Below are 6,794 nucleotides of genomic sequence, written 5' to 3'. Positions count from 1 at the left end.
GGCAAGAGCTTACAATGGAGTCAAGACAGTCTCTTCAATAAATGGTGCTGGGAAAATTGGACAGATACATGCAAAAAAATGAAATGAGACCACCAACTTACACCATACACAGGAATAAACTCAAAATGGATAAAATAATCTACACTAATAAAAGGGTAATATGTTAATTAGACCAGGTCAACCGGCCATCTTCTGGACATCAAGTTTCCTTCCGGACAAAGCCATGGTGGTGGGGGCTGAGGCAGAGGCCATTAGGGGCAATCAGGCTGGCAGAGGAGGGCAGTTAGGGGTGATGAGGCAGTTAGGGGCAATCAGGTCGGCAGGGTAGGACAGTTAGGGGAGAGATCAGGATGGCAGGGGAGGGCCATTGGGGGAAAGATCAGGCTGGCAGGAGAGGGCAGTTGGGGGCAACCACGGCGGCGGGGGAGGGCAGTTGGGGGTGAGATCAGGTCAGCAGGGGAGGGCAATTGGGGTCGAGATCAGGCCTGCAGGGGAGGGCAGTTGGGGGCAATCGGGCTGGCAGGGGAGCAGTTAGGCATTGATGAGGCTGGCAGAGGAGTGTTTAGGGGGTGATCAGGCTGGCAGGCAGAAGTGGTTAGGGGCAATCAGGTAGGTAGGCAGGCGAGCGGTTGGGAGCCAGCAGTCCTGGATTGTGAGAGGGATGTCCGGCAGTCAGACATCCCCCCCAAGGGGTCCCAGATTGGAGAGGGTGCAGGCTGGGCTGAGGGACATCCCTCCCCCCCCAGTGCACGAATTTTGTGCCCTGGGCCTCTCTCTCTCTCTCTCTCTCTCTCTCTATATATATATATATATACACACACTAATAAAAGACAAACATACAAATTGACCATACTTTCGCTACGCCTTAAGCCACGCCCAGCAGCCAATCAGAGCGACTATATGCAAATTAACCCAACCAAGATGGCGGTTAATTTGCATGTACCAGCTGGGAGCAAAGACTGAAGACAACGTGGAAGCAAAGCGCTACAGAAGGGAGCAAAGTAGAGGCGTCGGAGACAGGAATGGAGCCAAGGTGGCGGAGGTGGGAGGCGGGAGGGAAACCCAGCCGGGTGGCGGGGAGCAGAAGGGGAAACAAACCAGCTGGGCGGCGGGGAGCGGGAGGGGAAACAAACCAGCCACGCTGCAGGGAGCAGAAGCGAAGCCTGCCTCAGTGGGTTTCGCTCCCTTCTCTGCTTTGCTCCAGCCGCAGGAAGCCCTATTCTTGCAGGAATCTTCCTGCAACGGGCCTCTAGTTAAATATAAGTTGTAAAACCATATAAATCCTAGAAGAAACCATAGGCAGCTAAAGCTCAGACACCTCTCATAGCAATATGTTTACAGATACATCTCTTAGGGCAAAGGAAACTAAGGAGAAAATAAACAAATGGGACTAAATAGAAATAAAAAGCTTCTGCACAGCAAAAGAAATCATCAACAAAATGAAAAGACAGCCCACTGTATGGGAAACATATTTGGAAATGCTACATCACAGAAAGGGTTAATATCTAAAATATATAAGGAACTCATACAACTTAAGAAAAGGAAGACAAACAATCCTATTAAAAACGGGCAAAGGACCTAAATAGACATTTCTCCAAAGTGGACATACAGATGGCCAAGAGACAAGAAAAAATGCTCAAAGTCACTGATCATCAGAGAGATGCAAATTAAAATGACAATGAGGTATCACCTTACACCTGTCAGAATGGCTACCATCAACAAATCCACAAATGACAAGTGCTGGTGAGGATGTGGAGAAAAGTACACTGTTGGTGGGAATGCAGACTGGTGCAGCCATTATGGAAAACAGTATGGAGTTTCCTCAAAAAATTAAATGTGGAATTGCCATTTGACCCAGTGATTCCACTTCTAGGAACATATCTATATATATAAAAGGCTAATATGCTAAGTGTCCGACCATCCTATTGGTCGCTATGATGCACACTGACCACCAGGGGGTAGACTCTCAATGCAGGAGCTGCCATCATGCGCACTGGCCATTTACAAAGAAATGGCACCGTGGACCTGGTGCTCACAAAGCAACACTCGGCTTCCCCCAAGTGGGACACAGGCCCCGCCACCACCCCGGAGTGACACCACACCAAATTACAGCCAACGCTGCCGAGACCCCATGGCACAAAATGCGGCCCACAGCCCAGCACAGCCTGGAAATGGTGGCTGTGGGCACCTGGTAATAACGTCATGTAGCAACGCCCGGCTTCCTCTCCCTAGTGACTAGCCTCCTTGGAGTTTCTTCAGCCCAGGAACACGACTTGCTTTATAGCCAGATGGAAATAGTTTACACTTTAACCAAATGTCTATGAAGCGTTTTCCCGTGTCTCATCTCATTTGATCTTCACAGAAGTCCTGGAGTAGGTAGATAGGAGACTCGGTGGAATTGCATTTCCTTTTCATCAGCCAGAAAATGGAGATTTAGAAAGTTTAGAAACTTGACCCGACTGAAAAAAAGTAAGAAATGGTGGACCTTGAAAATGACTTCAGGTTTTTTCACTGCATAGAATATAGTCAAACACAGCTGCATTTAAATATTTTACCCTTTGTTCTCCCTGCATGATCTACAATAATAATCTGCTTTGTGTTGATATTTACTGCTGTGTTGCTGACCTGAAAGAGAAGTTGGGGTGCTTCTCTGGGCTGGAAAAAGTTTAGCTACATCAGAAAGCAGTCTAATTAAGTAAGTTTATTCTATATCTATAAAAGTCTAAGTTGACTTGAGCATGGGCAATACATATAAAGCTCTTGCTGGTGCCAATGGCACGTGTGTGTTTCAATCTGTCATTGTCAATCGTAAAATTGGTTGACTCTTCTATTATAGAGAAAGGGCGAATAGCAATATTAAAATAGTTTTTCTAATTAATTTCCTTTCAAAGTGCACGAATGCGTGCACTGGGCCACTAGTCCTAATATATCTGATTTGAAACACAAATCAGAGAGAATGTATGCACCCCTATGTACATAGCAGCTCTATTTACAGTAGCTAAGATCTGGAAATATCCCAAGTACCCATCAGTAGATGAGTGTAAAAAAATCTGTGGGACATTTATACCATGGAATACTAAGCAGCAGTAAAAAAGAAGGATCTCTTACCCTTTGAGACAGCATGGAGGGACCTGGACAGTATTATGCTAAGTGAAATAATCCAGTCAGAGAAAGATAAGTATCACATGATCTCACTCACATGTCCAATCTAAACTGATGAACAAAATAGATTCAGAGACATAGAAGGATAGAACAGACTGGGGAATCTCAGAGGGAAGGCGGGGTTTAAGCCGGGGGGGAGGGGGGGGGGGGGGGGGGGGGGGGGGAAGTAATCAACCAAAGACCTTGTATGCATTTATGCCTAACCCATGGACACAGACAATAGGGTGGTGAAAGCTGGGGGTCAGTGGGGTGGGGTGGGTTAGAAGTGGTCAGTGGGGCAAAAATGGGGACATATGTAATGCTTTCAATAATAAAGATTAAAAAAACCACAAGAAAACCACAAACAACCCTACAAATGGTATCTGCTCTCAGCTCTTGTTAAAGGTTTTGTGTCTGTAAACCTTATTTCCTTGTGAGGCTGTGAGCTCCCAGGATGATATCTGTGTTGTGTCTGCCCTGTTCTCACATGGACCAGTGGAATGGAATGAAATAGCTAGTGACTTTTACTTTGGGCTATTTTCCATTGTCCCACTTCTGGTATCCCTTTCCTTTGGCAATTCCTTCCTGTTATCACATAGACCTGATGGGTATTTGTTAAAGTCCCACTACTCCCACCCATGCCCATCCCATTGCCAGCAGGTAGGTGTGTGACCCATACTGCACTAATCATAGAAGCCCATTCTCTAGCACCAGAGGTTGGCTCCAGGGGTGCACACATTACCCAAGCAGGGCCATTTGGAGGCTTTTTCTGGGATTGATATGTGAATGAGGGGAGGAAGCCTCCTTCCTACTGAGCAAACAGCTGGATGTTATGGGCCCAATGCATTGAGGCTTCCGACGAGGCATCTTTTCCACTAAATGTAGGGGCCAAGCAAGGCAACAGATGGGAGAGGAATTTAGAGAGCATGATGGCAGCACAGTCCTGATTTTGGCTCTTATGCCTTGGTTCCTGCCGTTCTTCTTTCAGTCCTGAGAGCTGCAACAACACCCTGCTCATCTATAAGAGCCAATAAATTCCTCAACTGCTCCAGTTGATTTGGCGAGTTTCTGTCTCATGTAACCAATGGGAGTCTGACATGTATTCTCAGGGAATACTAAATGAATAGATGATCTACTGAATGATTCAACTTCCACATGGGGGCGGGGATGTCCAAAGATTCTGAAACCAGAGGGCCAGGAGCTGCTGCCTTTTGGTCACAGACAGGAGAGTGGGTATTTGGGAGGTTATTGCATCATGCAGACTTGGATTTGGGTCCCAGTTCTGCCATTCACCAGCTGTGTGATCTTGGCAAGTTATTTTCTCTCTCTGAATTTGAGGTTCCTTATCTGTAAAGTAGGCAAAATAATAGTGACACATATAGTTGCCTTGAGGATGGAATGAGATAAAGAACAAGATGCATCAAACATAGTGCCCTAGGTTAGGGCCAGGGAGGCAGGAGCTGGAAAAATGGTAGCTTTTTATTGGCCTGCCATCCATTGTGGCCGAATATGCAGCACTGAGATTGGCATGAGGTCAGGAGGGAATAAAAATTCAATGTGCAAGTTGAATTCCCAGAAGGAGTGGGTCCTGACAGCGCCTGAGCCAGAGTGAGCATATTCAAACCAGAACTTGAGATTACCCTAAACTCCCATTCTCCTACATCTAGTTAGTCACTAAATCCTGTTGATTCTACCCTCTGGACATTGTATAAACAGGTTTCTTCTCTCTACTGATGACCAGGCCCTTACTTGTATCCATTGGCCCCTGCGTTAGCTAATGGCCAACTAATGGATCTGCCAACCTTCAGACTTACCCTGCAGATTCCACTGTTGTTGGCACCAGCTTTATGTAGTACCTGTTTGTCACCGTAGGGCTCCCGGTCCCAAGGCAAGTCCGGTCTCCTTAGTTTGGTATTCGTGTTTTTCCAGAAGCTTGCCCTCATCCATCTCTCCAACCTCCTTTCTGTTGCCTCTTGCTCCATATGCTTCTGCCAGGCTGAGCTACTTGCAGCTTTTCCCTACTACCAGCCTTACACTTGCTCTCTTGTTTGTCTGGAATGCTCCGCTTCTCACCCTTCTCCTGGAGGTCAACCACCAGAACCTCCTGAAATCTTCTCCCAGTGTGTAAGGTCCCTCTTGTGCACACCACAGAGCCCTCGTCCACCGCAAGTATGGCACTCGCCACGTTACATTGCCGTCGTGACTCTGACCCTCTCCCACCAGACCATGAGCTGCCGGAGAGCAGACACCTCCATGCCCTCAATGTCCAGCAGAGTCTGCTGTAGTCAGTTCTGAAGGAATGTTTTTTGACTATTGAATCTGTAAAATACTTATTGGTTTTACATCTTTATTAAACAAAATATTTTAAAGGTGACCTGAGATGGAAAAACTGGGGAAGGGGCAGGGCTCAGAGCTCAGGGGCCCCCAAGACACATCCTGAACCTTCACACCCCTGAACCTCTAATACTCAGACCCTGCTCTCCTCAGGAAAGACCTGTATAGGAAGCCCTGCTGTGTGACTTAGAACAATCACATACCTCTCTGTGCCTCTGCTTCCTCGTCTGAAAAGGGATATTCTAGAAAGATGATATTTTTCAGAGTACCTCACACTAAGAATCCTTAATTAGTCTCCCTACAGCCCCCTCCTGCCTTCTGGGGATTCTTATGCTGTCTGTTCTCTTTCCCTCCCTCCCTTCCCCCATCTGGTCAGCATCTACCAGAGAGTAAACTGCTCTCTAAACTTTTCCATCTTAAAAGTGAGATTCCAGTGCCCTCTCTAAGTACTGTCTCATCTTCCTTCTTTCCTTGCCAGGCCTACCTGAAGGGTTGTCCCCAGTTCCTGCCTCTCCTTCCCCAGCTCGCACCCAATAATTTCTCTTTGCGTTGTGGTCTGGAGTCCACTTCCACTACTCCCCTAACACAACTTTAAATGCTAAGGTCACTGGTCCTGATCTGACTTGTCTTCCCACTGTATTCGGTACAATCAGCTACCTCTTTTCCCTCAACCTCAGGGATGCTAAGCCTGCCTGCTGGCTGCATTCTCACCACTGACTCCCAACTTCCTCTGCCCACTTTCCACACTGCCCATCTTTGAACACTGGAGTTTTTCAAGTTTTAGTTCTATGTCCTTTTCATTCTCACCCTCTTTCTTCCCCTCCATCATTCCCTCCTCTCTCATGGTTGCTGTTACCACCTATATGGCTCCTCATCCCAAACACGCATCTCCAGCCCAGATCTCTCCAAGTTCCAGACTCTTGGATCCTCCTGCCTCCTGAGCAGCTCAAATTCAAAACTGAACTTGGGGTATCACCTAAATATGTCCCCTATCTCAACTGCTCTTACCGAAACTCTGGGAATCTTCCTTTTTATTTTCTCCTCACCCCCCGCCATCGAATCCTGCCTTCTCATTCAACCTCCTGAATCCATGTCCTGTCTCCATTCTCTGCTGCCACCTTTCTGTCTGAGGCACCATCATCTTTCCAACAGACAAGGAAATCCAGCCCCTACCACATACTCTCTGGTCCTTTCCAAGGTATTTGACCCACAACAGCCACAAGGATCTCAAAAAACTTTTTTTTTTTAAATAATTTTTATTTCTTAAAGTATTAAAAAGAGTATTACATATGTCTCCTTTTTTTCCCCCCCTTGAAATT

This window comes from Myotis brandtii, unplaced genomic scaffold (assembly GCF_000412655.1).
Source record: "Myotis brandtii unplaced genomic scaffold, ASM41265v1 scaffold74, whole genome shotgun sequence".
In the NCBI taxonomy this organism is placed as follows: domain Eukaryota; kingdom Metazoa; phylum Chordata; class Mammalia; order Chiroptera; family Vespertilionidae; genus Myotis; species Myotis brandtii.
This window is presented reverse-complemented; position numbering follows the sequence as displayed.